Consider the following 16580-nt stretch of genomic DNA (forward strand, 5'->3'; position numbering starts at 1 on the left):
AAGATGGCGGTGTAGATATTTCCATGTTTATACACATAGCGGTGAAGATGTATGCATGTTTACACAGATAGCGGTGTAGATATTTCTATGTTCATACAGATATCGGTGTAGATATTTCCATGTTCATCCAGATGGCTGTGTAGATATATCCATGTTCATACAGATAGCGGTATAGATATTTCCATGTTCATATAGTGCTGTAGATATTTCCATGTTCATACAGATAGCGGTGTAGCTATTTCCATGTTCATACAGATAGCGGTGTAGATATTTCCATGTTTATAGAGATAGCGGTGTAGTTATTTCCATGTGTAAAGAGATAGCTTTGTAGATATTTCCATGTATATGCAGATAGCTGTGTAGATATTTGAATTTTCATGCAGATAGCGGTGTAGATATTTCCATGTTCAAACGGATAGCGGTGTAGATATTTCCATGTTCATACAGATAGCGGTGTAGATATTTCCATGTTTATACAGATAGCGGTGAAGATGTATGCATGTTTACACAGATAGCGGTGTAGATATTTCCATGTTCATACAGATAGCGGTGCTGATATTTCCATGTTTATACAGGTAGCGGTGTAGATATTTCCATGTTCATACAGATAGCGGTGCTGATATTTCCATGTTTATACAGGTAGCGGTGTAGATATTTAAAAGTTTATACAGATAGCGGTGTAGATATTTCCATGTTCATACAGATAGCGGTGTAGATATTTCTGTGTTTATACAGATATCGGTGTTGATATTTCCATGTTCATACAGATAGCGGTGTAGGTATTTCCGTGTTCATACAGAGAGTGGTGTAGATATTTCCATGTTCATACAGATAGCGGTGTAGCTATTTCCATGTTCATACAGATAGCGGTGTAGATATTTCCATGTTCATCTGATGGCTGTGTAGACATATCCATGTTCATACAGATGACGGTGAAGGTAATTCCATGTTCATACAGATAGCGGTGTAGATATTTCCATGTTCATGCAGATAGTGGTGTAGATATTTCCATGTTCATACCGATAGAGGTGCTGCTATTTCCATGCTCATACAGATAGCGGTGCTGTTATTTCCATGTTTATACAGATAGCGGTGTAGATATTTCCATGTTTATACAGATATCGGTGTAGATATTTCCATATTTATACAGATAGCGCTGTAGGTATCTCCATCTTAATACAGAAGGCGGTGTAGATATTTATATGTTCATACAGATGGCGGTGCAGATATTTCCATGTTCATACAGATGGCGGTGTAGATATTTCCATGTTTATAGAGATAGCGGTGTATTTATTTCCATGTGTAAAGAGATAGCTGTGTAGATATTTCCATGTATATGCAGATATCTGTGTAGATATTTCCATTTTCATGCAGATAGCGGTGTAGATATTTCCATGTCCAAACAGATAGCGGTGTAGGTATTTCCATGTTCATACAGATAGCGGTGTAGATATTTCCATGTTTATACAGATAGCGGTGAAGATGTATGCATGTTTACACAGATAGCAATGTTGACATTTCCACGTTCATACAGATAGCGGTGCTGATATTTCCATGTTTATACAGGTAACGGTGTAGATATTTCCATGTTTATACAGATAGCGGTGTAGATGTTTCCATGTTCATACAGATATCGGTGTAGATATTTCCGTGTTTATACAGATATCGGTGTAGATATTTCCATGTTCATACAGATAGCGGTGTAGCTATTTCCATGTTCATACAGATAGTGGTGTAGATATTTCCATGTTCATCCAGATGGCTGTGTAGATATATCCATGTTCATACAGATGGCGGTGAAGATATTTCCATGTTCATACAGATAGCGGTGTAGATATTTCCATGTTCATCCAGATGGCTGTGTAGACATATCCATGTTCATACTGATGACGGTGAAGGTAATTCCAAGTTCTTTCAGACAGTGGTGTAGATATTTCCATGTTCATGCAGATAGTGTTGTAGATATTTCCATGTTCATACCGATAGAGGTGCTGCTATTTCCATTCTCATACAGATAGCGGTGCTGATATTTCCATGTTTATACAGGTAGCAGTGTAGATATTTCCAGGTTTATACAGATAGCGGTGTAGATATTTCCATGTTTATACAGATAGCGGTGTAGATATTTCCATGTTCATACAAATAGCGGTGTAAATATCTCCATCTTAATACAGATGGCGGTGTAGATATTTATATGTTCATACAGATGGCGGTGCAGATATTTCCATGTTCATACAGATGGTGGTGTAGATATTTCCATGTTTATAGAGATAGCGGTGTAGTTATTTCCATGTGTAAAGAGATAGCTTTGTAGATATTTCCATGTATATGCAGATAGCTGTATAGATATTTCCACTTTCATGCAGATAGCGGTGTAGATATTTCCATGTTCAAACAGATAGCGGTGTAGATATTTCCATGTTCATACAGATAGCGGTGTAGATATTTCTGTGTTTATACAGATATCGGTGTAGATATTTCCATGTTCATACAGATAGCGGTGTAGGTATTTCCGTGTTAATACAGATAGTGGTGTAGATATTTCCATGTTCATACACATAGCTGTGTAGCTATTTCCATGTTCGTACAGATAGCGGTGTAGATATTTCCATGTTCATCCAGATGGCTGTGTAGACCTATCCATGTTCATACAGATGACGGTGAAGGTAATTCCATGTTCATACAGATAGCGGTGTAGATATTTCCATGTTCATGCAGATAGTGGTGTAGATATTTCCATGTTCATACCGATAGAGGTGCTGCTATTTCCATGCTCATACAGATAGCGGTGCTGATATTTCCATGTTTATACAGATAGCGTTGTAGATATTTCCATGTTTATACAGATAGCGGTGTACATATTTCCATGTTTATACAGATAGCGCTTGTAGTTATCTCCATCTTAATACAGATGGCGGTGTAGATATTTATGTGTTCATACAGATGGCGGCGCAGATATTTCCATGTTCATAAAGATGGCGGTGAAGATATTTCCATGTTTATAGAGATAGCGGTGTAGTTATTTCCATGTGTAAAGAGATAGCTTTGTAGATATTTCCATGTATATGCAGATAGCTGTGTAGATATTTCCATTTTCATTCAGATAGCGGTGTAGATATTTCCATGTTCAAACGGATAGCGGTGTAGATATTTCCATGTTCATACAGATAGCGGTGTAGATATTTCCATGTTTATACAGATAGTGGTGAAGATGTATGCATGTTTACACAGATAGCGGTGTTGATATTTCCATGTTCATACAGATAGCGGTGCTGATATTTCCATGTTTATACAGGTAACGGTGTAGATATTTCCATGTTTATACAGATCAGGATGTAGATATTTCCATGTTCCTACAGATATCGGTGTAGATATTTCCGTGTTTATACAGATATCGGTGTAGATATTTCCATGTTCATACAGATAGCGGTGTAGCTATTTCCATGTTCATACAGATAGCGGTGTAGATATTTCCATGTTCATCCAGATGGCTTTGTAGATATATCCATGTTCATACAGATGGCGGTGAAGATATTTCCATGTTCATACAGATAGCGGTGTAGATATTTCCATGTTCATCCAGACGGCTGTGTAGATATATCCATGATCATACAGATGGCGGTGAAGATATTTCCATGTTTATACAGATAGCGGTGAAGATGTATGCATGTTTACACAGATAGCGCTGTAGATATTTCCATGTTTATGCAGATATCGGTGTAGATATTTCCATGTTCATCCAGATGGCTGTGTAGATATATCCATGTTCATACAGATAGCGGTGTAGATATTTCCATGTTCATACAGATAGTGCTGTAGATAGTTCCATGTTCATACAGATAGCGGTGTAGCTATTTCCATGTTCATACAGATAGCGGTGCTTATAATTCCATGTTTATACAGGTAGCGGTGTAGATATTTCCATGATAATAGAGATAGCGGTGTAGATATTTCCTTGTATGTACAGATAGCGGTGTAGATATTTCCATGTTTATACAGATAGTGGTGTAGATATCTCCATCTTAATACAGATGGCGGTGTAGATATTTTTATGTTCATACAGATGGCGGTGCAGATATTTCCATGTTCATACAGATGGTGGTGTAGATATTTCCATGTTTATAGAGATAGCGGTGTAGTTATTTCCATGTGTAAAGGGATAGCTTTATAGATATTTCCGTGTATATGCAGATAGCTGTGTAGATATTTCCATTTTCATGCAGATAGCGGTGTAGATATTTCCATGTTCAAACAGATAGCGGTGTAGATATTTCCATGTTCATACAGATAGCGGTGTAGATATTTCCATGTTCATACAGATAGTGGTGCTGATATTTCCATGTTTATACAGGTAGCGGTGTAGTTATTTCCATGTTTATACAGATATCGGTGTAGATATTTCCATGTTCATACAGATAGCGGTGTAGGTATTTCCGTGTTCATACAGATAGTGGTGTAGATATTTCCATGTTCATACAGATAGCGGTGTAGCTATTTCCATGTTCATACAGATAGCGGTGTAGATATTTCCATGTTCATCCAGATGGCTGTGTAGACCTATCCATGTTCATACAGATGACGGTGAAGGTAATTCCATGTTCATACAGATAGCGGTGTAGATATTTCCATGTTCATGCAGATAGTGGTGTAGATATTTCCATGTTCATACCGATAGAGGTGCTGCTATTTCCATGCTCATACAGATAGCGGTGCTGATATTTCCATGTTTATACAGATAGCGGTGTAGATATTTCCATGTTTATACAGATAGCGGTGTAGATATTTCCATGTTTATACAGATAGCGCTGTAGATATCTCCATCTTAATACAGATGGCGTTGTAGATATTTATATGTTCATACAAATGGCGGTGCAGGTATTTCCATGTTCATACAGATGGCGGTGTAGATATTTCCATGTTTATAGAGATAGCGGTGTAGTTATTTCCATGTGTAAAGAGATAGCTTTGTAGATATTTCCATGTATATGCAGATATCTGTGTAGATATTTCCATTTTCATGCAGATAGCGGTGTAGATATTTCCATGTTCAAACAGATAGCGGTGTAGATATTTCCATGTTCATACAGATAGCGGTGTAGATATTTCCATGTTCATACAGATAGTGGTGCTGATATTTCCATGTTTATACAGGTAGCGGTGTAGATATTTCCATGTTTATACAGATAGCGCTGTCGATATTTCCATGTTCATACAGATAGCGGTGTAGATAATTCTGTGTTTATACAGATATCGGTGTAGATATTTCCGTGTTCATACAGATAGCGGTGTAGGTATTTCCGTGTTCATACAGATAGCGGTGTAGATATTTCCATGTTCATACAGATAGCGGTGTAGCTATTTCCATGTTCATCCAGATGGCTGTGTAGACATATCCATGTTCATACAGATGACGGTGAAGGTAATTCCATGTTCATACAGATAGCGGTGTAGATATTTCCATGTTTATACAGATAGCGCTGTAGATATCTCCATCTTAATACAGATGGCGGTGTAGATATTTATATGTTCATACAGATGGCGGTGCAGATATTTCCATGTCCATACAGATGGCGGTGTAGATATTTCCATGTTTATAGAGATAGCGGTGTAGTTATTTCCATGTGTAAAGAGATAGCTTTGTAGATATTTCCTTCTATATGCAGATAGCTGTGTAGATATTTCCATTTTCAAGCAGATAGCGGTGTAGATATTTCCATGTTCAAACGGATAGCGGTGTAGATATTTCCATGTTCATACAGATAGCGGTGTAGATGTTTCCATGTTTATTCAGATAGCGGTGAAGATGTATGCATGTTTACACAGATAGCGGTGTAGATATTTCCATGTTCATACAGATAGCGGTGCTGATATTTCCATGTTTATACAGGTAGCGGTGTAGATATTTCCATGTTCATACAGATAGCGGTGCTGATATTTCCATGTTTATACAGGTAGCGGTGTAGATATTTCCATGTTCACACAGATGGTGGTTTAGATATTTCCATGTTTATAGAGATAGCGGTGTAGTTATTTCCATGTGTAAAGAGATAGCTTTGTAGATATTTCCATGTTTATGCAGATAGCTGTGTAGATATTTCCATTTTCATGCAGATAGCGGTGTAGATATTTCCATGTTCAAACAGATAGCGGTGTAGATATTTCCATGTTCATACAGATAGCGGTGTAGATATTTCCATGTTCATACAGATAGTGGTGCTGATATTTCCATGTTTATACAGGTAGCGGTGTAGATATTTCCATGTTTATACAGATAGCGGTGTCGATATTTCCATGTTCATACAGATAGCGGTGTAGATAATTCTGTGTTTATACAGATATCGGTGTAGATATTTCCATGTTCATACAGATAGCGGTGTAGGTATTTCCGTGTTCATACAGATAGTGGTGTAGATATTTCCATGTTCATACAGATAGCGGTGTAGCTATTTCCATGTTCATCCAGATGGCTGTGTAGACATATCCACGTTCATACAGATGACGGTGAAGGTAATTCCATGTTCATACAGATAGCGGTGTAGATATTTCCATGTTTATACAGATAGCGCTGTAGATATCTCCATCTTAATACAGATGGCGGTGTAGATATTTATATGTTCATACAGATGGCGGTGCAGATATTTCCATGTTCATACAGATGGCGGTGTAGATATTTCCATGTTTATAGAGATAGCGGTGTAGTTATTTCCATGTGTAAAGAGATAGCTTTGTAGATATTTCCATGTATATGCAGATAGCTGTGTAGATATTTCCATTTTCATGCAGATAGCGGTGTAGATATTTCCATGTTCAAACGGATAGCGGTGTAGATATTTCCATGTTCATACAGATAGCGGTGTAGATATTTCCATGTTTATACAGATAGCGGTGAAGATGTATGCATGTTTACACAGATAGCGGTGTAGATATTTCCATGTTCATACAGATAGCGGTGCTGATATTTCCATGTTTATACAGGTAGCGGTGTAGATATTTCCATGTTCATACAGATAGCGGTGCTGATATTTCCATGTTTATACAGGTAGCGGTGTAGATATTTCCATGTTCACACAGATGGTGGTTTAGATATTTCCATGTTTATAGAGATAGCGGTGTAGTTATTTCCATGTGTAAAGAGATAGCTTTGTAGATATTTCCATGTTTATGCAGATAGCTGTGTAGATATTTCCATTTTCATGGAGATAGCGGTGTAGATATTTCCCTGTTCAAACAGATATCGGTGTAGATATTTCCATGTTCATACAGATAGTGGTGCTGATATTTCCATGTTTATACAGGTAGCGGTGTAGATATTTAAAAGTTTATACAGATAGCGGTGTAGATATTTCCATGTTCATACAGATAGCGGTGAAGATGTATGCATGTTTACACAGATAGCGCTGTAGATATTTCCTTGTTTATGCAGATATTGGTGTAGATATTTCCATGTTCATCCAGATGGCTGTGTAGATATATCCATGTTCATACAGATAGCGGTGTAGATATTTCCATGTTCATACCGATAGTGCTGTAGATATTTCCATGTTCATACAGATAGCGATGTAGCTATTTCCATGTTCATACAGATAGCGGTGTAGATATTTCCATGTTCATACAGATAGTGGTGTAGATATTTCCATGTTCATACAGATAGCGGTGCTTTTATTTCCATGTTTATACAGGTAGCGGTGTAGATATTTCCATGTTTATACAGATTGCGGTGTAGATATTTCCATGTTTATACAGATATCGGTGTAGATATTTCCAAGTTTATACAGATAGCGGTGTAGATATCTCCATCTTAACACAGTTTGCGGTGTAGATATTTATATGTTCTTACAGATGGCGGTGCAGATATTTCCATGTTCCTAGAGATGGCGGTGTAGATATATCCATGTTCATACAGATAGCGGTATTGGTATTTCCATGTTCATACAGATAGTGCTGTAGATATTTCCATGTTCATACAGATAGCGGTGTAGCTATTTCCATGTTCATACAGATAGCGGTGTAGATATTTCCATGTTCGTACAGATAGCGGTGTAGATATTTCCATGTTCATACAGATAGCGGTGCTTATATTTCCATGTTTATACAGGTAGCGATGTAGATATTTCCATGTTCATACAGATGGCGGTGAAGATATTTCCATGTTCATACAGATAGCAGTGTAGATATTTCTGTGTTTATACAGATATCGGTGTAGATATTTCCGTGTTTATAAAGATATCGGTGTAGATATTTCCATGTTCATACAGATAGCGGAGTAGCTATTTCCATGTTCATACAGATAGCGGTGTAGATATTTCCTTGTTCATCCTGATGACTGTGTAGATATATCCGTGTTCATACAGATGGCGGTGAAGATATTTCCATGTTCATACAGATAGCGGTGTAGATATTTCTATGTTCATCCAGACGGCTGTGAAGATATATCCATGATCATACAGATGGCGGTGAAGATATTTCCATGTTTATACAGATAGCGGTGAAGATGTGTGCATGTTTACACAGATAGCGCTGTAGATATTTCCTTGTTTATGCAGATATTGGTGTAGATATTTCGATGTTCATCCAGATGGCTGTGTAGATATATCCATGTTCATACAGATAGCGGTGTAGATATTTCCATGTTCATACAGATAGTGCTGTAGATATTTCCATGTTCATACAGATAGCGGTGTAGCTATTTCCATGTTCATACAGATAGCGGTGTAGATATTTCCATGTTCATACAGATAGTGGTGTAGATATTTCCATGTTCATACAGATAGCGGTGCTTTTATTTCCATGTTTATACAGGTAGCGGTGTAGATATTTCCATGTTTATACAGATTGCGGTGTAGATATTTCCATGTTTATACAGATATCGGTGTAGATATTTCCAAGTTTATACAGATAGCGGTGTAGATATCTCCATCTTAATACAGTTTGCGGTGTAGATATTTATATGTTCGTACAGATGGCGGTGTAGATATTTCCAGGTTTATACAGATAGCGGTGAAGATGTATGCATGTTTACACAGATAGCGGTGTAGATATTTCTATGTTCATACAGATATCGGTGTAGATATTTCCATGTTCTTCCAGATGGCTGTGTAGATATATCCATGTTCATACAGATAGCGGTATAGATATTTCCATGTTCATACAGATAGTGCTGTAGATATTTCCATGTTCATACAGATAGCGGTGTAGCTATTTCCATGTTCATACAGATAGCGGTGTAGATATTTCCATGTTCGTACAGATAGCGGCGTAGATATTTCCATGTTCATACAGATAGCGGTGCTTATATTTCCATGTTTATACAGGTAGCGATGTAGATATTTCCATGTTCATACAGATAGCGGTGCTGATATTTCCATGTTTATACAGGTAGCGGTGTAGATATTTCCATGTTCATACAGATAGCGGTGCTGATATTTCCATGTTTATACAGGTAGCGGTGTAGATATCTCCATCTTAATACAGATGGCGGTGTAGATATTTAGAAGTTCATACAGATGGCGGTGCAGATATTTCCATGTTCATACTGATGGTGGTGTAGATATTTCCATGTTTATAGAGATAGCGGTGTAGTTATTTCCATGTGTAAAGAGATAGCTTTGTAGATATTTCCATGTATATGCAGATAGCTGTGTAGATATTTCCATTTTCATGCAGATAGCGGTGTAGATATTTCCATGTTCAAACAGATAGCGGTGTAGATATTTCCATGTTCATACAGATAGCGGTGTAGATATTTCCATGTTCATACAGATAGTGGTGCTGATATTTCCATGTTTATACAGGTAGCGGTGTAGATATTTCCATGTTCATACAGATAGCGGTGTAGATAATTCTGTGTTTATACAGATATCGGTGTAGATATTTCCATGTTCATACAGATAGCGGTGTAGCTATTTCCATGTTCATCCAGATGGCTGTGTAGACATATCCATGTTCATACAGATGACGGTGAAGGTAATTCCATGTTCATACAGATAGCGGTGTAGATATTTCCATGTATATACAGATAGCGCTGTAGATATCTCCATCTTAATACAGATGGCGGTGTAGATATTTATATGTTCATACAGATGGCGGTGCAGATATTTCCATGTTCATACAGATGGCGGTGTAGATATTTCCATGTTTATAGAGATAGCGGTGTAGTTATTTCCATGTGTAAAGAGATAGCTTTGTAGATATTTCCATGTATATGCAGATAGCTGTGTAGATATTTCCATTTTCATGCAGATAGCGGTGTAGATATTTCCATGTTCAAACGGATAGCGGTGTAGATATTTCCATGTTCATACAGATAGCGGTGTAGATGTTTCCATGTTTATACAGATAGCGCTGTAGATATCTCCATCTTAATACAGATGGCGGTGTAGATATTTATATGTTCATAGAGATGGCGGTGCAGATATTTCCATGTTCATACAGATGGCGGTGTAGATATTTCCATGTTTATAGAGATAGCGGTGTAGTTATTTCCATGTGTAAAGAGATAGCTTTGTAGATATTTCCATGTATATGCAGATAGCTGTGTAGATATTTCCATTTTCATGCAGATAGCGGTGTAGATATTTCCATGTTCAAACGGATAGCGGTGTAGATATTTCCATGTTCATACAGATAGCGGTGTAGATATTTCCATGTTTATACAGATAGCGGTGAAGATGTATGCATGTTTACACAGATAGCGGTGTAGATATTTCCATGTTCATACAGATAGCGGTGCTGATATTTCCATGTTTATACAGGTAGCGGTGTAGATATTTCCATGTTCATACAGATAGCGGTGCTGATATTTCCATGTTTATACAGGTAGCGGTGTAGATATTTCCATGTTCACACAGATGGTGGTTTAGATATTTCCATGTTTATAGAGATAGCGGTGTAGTTATATCCATGTGTAAAGAGATAGCTTTGTAGATATTTCCATGTTTATGCAGATAGCTGTGTAGATATTTCCATTTTCACGCAGATAGCGGTGTAGATATTTCCATGTTCAAACAGATAGCGGTGTAGATATTTCCATGTTCATACAGATAGCGGTGTAGATATTTCCATGTTCATACAGATAGTGGTGCTGATATTTCAGTGTTTATACAGGTAGTGGTGTAGATATTTCCATGTTTATACAGATAGCGGTGTCGATATTTCCATGTTCATACAGATAGCGGTGTAGATAATTCTGTGTTTATACAGATATCGGTGTAGATATTTCCATGTTCATACAGATAGCGGTGTAGGTATTTCCGTGTTCATACAGATAGTGGTGTAGATATTTCCATGTTCATACAGATAGCGGTGTAGCTATTTCCATGTTCATCCAGATGGCTGTGTAGACATATCCATGTTCATACAGATGACGGTGAAGGTAATTCCATGTTCATACAGATAGCGGTGTAGATATTTCCATGTTTATACAGATAGCGCTGTAGATATCTCCATCTTAATACAGATGGCGGTGTAGATATTTATATGTTCATACAGATGGCGGTGCAGATATTTCCATGTTCATACAGATGGCTGTGTAGATATTTCCATGTTTATAGAGATAGCGGTGTAGTTATTTCCATGTGTAAAGAGATAGCTTTGTAGATATTTCCATGTATATGCAGATAGCTGTGTAGATATTTCCATTTTCATGCAGATAGCGGTGTAGATATTTCCATGTTCAAACGGATAGCGGTGTAGATATTTCCATGTTCATACAGATAGCGGTGTAGATGTTTCCATGTTTATACAGATAGCGCTGTAGATATCTCCATCTTAATACAGATGGTGGTGTAGATATTTATATGTTCATACAGATGGAGGTGCAGATATATCCATGTTCATACAGATGGCGGTGTAGATATTTCCATGTTTATAGAGATAGCGGTGTAGTTATTTCCATGTGTAAAGAGATAGCTTTGTAGATATTTCCATGTATATGCAGATAGCTGTGTAGATATTTCCATTTTCATGCAGATAGCGGTGTAGATATTTCCATGTTCATACAGATAGCAGTGTAGATATTTCCATGTTTATACAGATAGCGGTGAAGATGTATGCATGTTTACAGAGATAGCGGTGTAGATATTTCCATGTTCATACAGATAGCGGTGCTGATATTTCCATGTTTATACAGGTAGCGGTGTAGATATTTCCATGTTCATACAGATAGCGGTGCTGATATTTCCATGTTTATACAGGTAGCGGTGTAGATATTTCCATGTTCACACAGATGGTGGTTTAGATATTTCCATGATTATAGAGATAGCGGTGTAGTTATTTCCATGTGTAAAGAGATAGCTTTGTAGATATTTCCATGTTTATGCAGATAGCTGTGTAGATATTTCCATTTTCATGCAGATAGCGGTGTAGATATTTCCATGTTCAAACAGATAGCGGTGTAGATATTTCAATGTTCATACAGATAGCGGTGTAGGTATTTCCATGTTCATACAGATAGTGGTGCTGATATTTCCATGTTTATACAGGTAGCGGTGTAGATATTTAAAAGTTTATACAGATAGCGGTGTAGATATTTCCATGTTCATACAGATAGCGGTGAAGATGTATGCATGTTTACACAGATAGCGCTGTAGATATTTCCTTGTTTATGCAGATATTGGTGTAGATATTTACATGTTCATCCAGATGGCTGTGTAGATATATCCATGTTCATACAGATAGCGGTGTAGATATTTCCATGTTCATACAGATAGTGCTGTAGATATTTCCATGTTCATACAGATAGCGGTGTAGCTATTTCCATGTTCATACAGATAGCGGTGTAGATATTTCCATGTTCATACAGATAGTGGTGTAGATATTTCCATGTTCATACAGATAGCGGTGCTTTTATTTCCATGTTTATACAGGTAGCGGTGTAGATATTTCCATGTTTATACAGATTGCGGTGTAGATATTTCCATGTTTATACAGATATCGGTGTAGATATTTCCAAGTTTATACAGATAGCGGTGTAGATATCTCCATCTTAATACAGTTTGCGGTGTAGATATTTATATGTTCTTACAGATGGCGGTGCAGATATTTCCATGTTCGTACAGATGGCGGTGTAGATATTTCCATGTTTATACAGATAGCGGTGAAGACGTTTGCATGTTTACACAGATAGCGGTGTAGATATTTCTATGTTCATACAGATATCGGTGTAGATATTTCCATGTTCATCCAGATGGCTGTGTAGATATATCCATGTTCATACAGGTAGCGGTATAGATATTTCCATGTTCATACAGATAGTGCTGTAGATATTTCCATGTTCATACAGATAGCGGTGTAGCTATTTCCATGTTCATACAGATAGCGGTGTAGATATTTCCATGTTCGTACAGATAGCTGTGTAGATATTTCCATGTTCATACAGATAGCGGTGCTTATATTTCCATGTTTATACAGGTAGCGATGTAGATATTTCCATGTTCATACAGATAGCGGTGCTGATATTTCCATGTTTATACAGGTAGCGGTGTAGATATTTCCATGTTCATACAGAGAGCGGTGCTGATATTTCCATGTTTATACAGGTAGCGGTGTAGATATCTCCATCTTAATACAGATGGCGGTGTAGATATTTATAAGTTCATACAGATGTCGGTGCAGATATTTCCATGTTCATACAGATGGTGGTGTTGATATTTCCATGTTTATAGAGATAGCGGTGTAGTTATTTCCATGTGTAAAGAGATAGCTTTGTAGATATTTCCATGTATATGCAGATAGCTGTGTAGATATTTCCATTTTCATGCAGATAGCGGTGTAGATATTTCCATGTTCAAACAGATAGCGGTGTAGATATTTCCATGTTCATACAGATAGCGGTGTAGATATTTCCATGTTCATACAGATAGTGGTGCTGATATTTCCATGTTTATACAGGTAGCGGTGTAGATATTTCCATGTTTATACAGATAGCGGTGTCGATATTTCCATGTTCATACAGATAGCGGTGTAGGTATTTCCGTGTTCATACAGATAGTGGTGTAGATATTTCCATGTTCATACAGATAGCGGTGTAGCTATTTCCATGTTCATCCAGATGGCTGTGTAGACATATCCATGTTCATACAGATGACGGTGAAGGTAATTCCATGTTCATACAGATAGCTGTGTAGATATTTCCATGTTTATACAGATAGCACTGTAGATATCTCCATCTTAATACAGATGGCGGTGTAGATATTTATATGTTCATACAGATAGCGGTGCAGATATTTCCATGTTCATACAGATGGCGGTGTAGATATTTCCATGTTTATAGAGATAGCGGTGTAGTTATTTCCATGTGTAAAGAGATAGCTTTGTAGATATTTCCATGTATATGCAGATAGCTGTGTAGATATTTCCATTTTCATGCAGATAGCGGTGTAGATATTTCCATGTTCAAACGGATAGCGGTGTAGATATTTCCATGTTCATACAGATAGCGGTGTAGATGTTTCCATGTTTATACAGATAGCGCTGTAGATATCTCCATCTTAATACAGATGGCGGTGTAGATATTTATATGTTCATACAGATGGCGGTGCAGATATTTCCATGTTCATACAGATGGCGGTGTAGATATTTCCATGTTTATAGAGATAGCGGTGTAGTTATTTCCATGTGTAAAGAGATAGCTTTGTGGATATTTCCATGTATATGCAGATAGCTGTGTAGATATTTCCATTTTCATGCAGAAAGCTGTGTAGATATTTCCATGTTCAAACGGATAGCGGTGTAGAAATTTCCATGTTCATACAGATAGCGGTGTAGGTATTTCCATGTTTATACAGATAGCGGTGAAGATGTATGCATGTTTACACAGATAGCGGTGTAGATATTTCCATGTTCATACAGATAGCGGTGCTGATATTTCCATGTTTATACAGGTAGCGGTGTAGATATTTCCATGTTCATTCAGATAGCGGTGCTGATATTTCCATGTTTATACAGGTAGAAGTGTAGATATTTCCATGTTCACACAGATGGTGGTTTAGATATTTCCATGTTTATAGAGATAGCGGTGTAGTTATTTCCATGTGTAAAGAGATAGCTGTGTAGATATTTCCATGTATATGCAGATAGCTGTGTAGATATTTCCATTTTCATGCAGATAGCGGCGTAGATATTTCCATGTTCAAACAGATAGCGGTGTAGGTATTTCCATGTTCATACAGATAGCGGTGTAGATATTTCCATGTTTATACAGATAGCGGTGAAGATGTATGCATGTTTACACAGATAGCAATGTTGACATTTCCACGTTCATACAGATAGCGGTGCTGATAATTCCATGTTTATACAGGTAACGGTGTAGATATTTCCATGTTTATACAGATAGCGGTGTAGATGTTTCCATGTTCATACAGATATCGGTGTAGATATTTCCGTGTTTATACAGATATCGGTGTAGATATTTCCATGTTCATACAGATAGCGGTGTAGCTATTTCCATGTTCATACAGATAGTGGTGTAGAGATTTCCATGTTCATCCAGATGGCTGTGTAGATATATCCATGTTCATACAGATGGCGGTGAAGATATTTCCATGTTCATACAGATAGCGGTGTAGCTATTTCCATGTTCATACAGATAGTGGTGTAGAGATTTCCATGTTCATCCAGATGGCTGTGTAGATATATCCATGTTCATACAGATAGCGGTGCTTATATTTCCATGTTTATACAGGTAGCGATGTAGATATTTCCAACTTTATACAGATAGCGGTGTAGATATTTCCAAGTTTATACAGATAGCGGTGTAGTTATCTCCATCTTTATACAGTTGGTGGTGTAGATATTTATATGTTCATACAGATGGCGGTTCAGATATTTCCATGTTCATACAGATGGCGGTGTAGATATTTCCATGTTTATAGAGATAGCGGTGTAGCTATTTCCATGTTCATACAGATAGCGGTGTAGATATTTCCATGTTCGTACAGATAGTGGTTTAGATATTTCCATGTTCATACAGATAGCGGTGTAGCTATTTCCATGTTCATACAGATAGCGGTGTAGATATTTCCATGTTCATCCAGATGGCTGTGTAGACATATCCATGTTCATACAGATGACGGTGAAGGTAATTCCATGTTCATACAGATAGCGGTGTAGATATTTCCATGTTCATGCAGATAGTGGTGTAGATATTTCCATGTTGATGCCGATAGAGGTGCTGCTATTTCCATGCTCATACAGATAGCGGTGCTGATATTTCCATGTTTATACAGATAGCGGTGTAGATATTTCCATTTTTATACAGATAGCGGTGTAGATATTTCCATGTTTATACAGATAGCGCTGTAGATATCTCCATCTTAATACAGATGGCGGTGTAGATATTTATATGTTCATACAGATGGCGTTGCAGATATTTCCATGTTCATACAGATGGCGGTGTAGATATTTCCATGTTTATAGAGATAGCGGTGTAGTTATTTCCATGTGTAAAGAGATAGCTTTGTAGATATTTCCAAGTATATGCAGATAGCTGTGTAGATATTTCCATTTTCATGCAGATAGCGGTGTAGATATTTCCATGTTCAAACGGATATCGGTGTAGATATTTCCATGTTCATACAGATAGC

The sequence above is a fragment of the Gorilla gorilla genome, chromosome 23, assembly GCF_029281585.2.
Source record: "Gorilla gorilla gorilla isolate KB3781 chromosome 23, NHGRI_mGorGor1-v2.1_pri, whole genome shotgun sequence".
NCBI classification, from domain to species: Eukaryota; Metazoa; Chordata; class Mammalia; order Primates; family Hominidae; genus Gorilla; species Gorilla gorilla.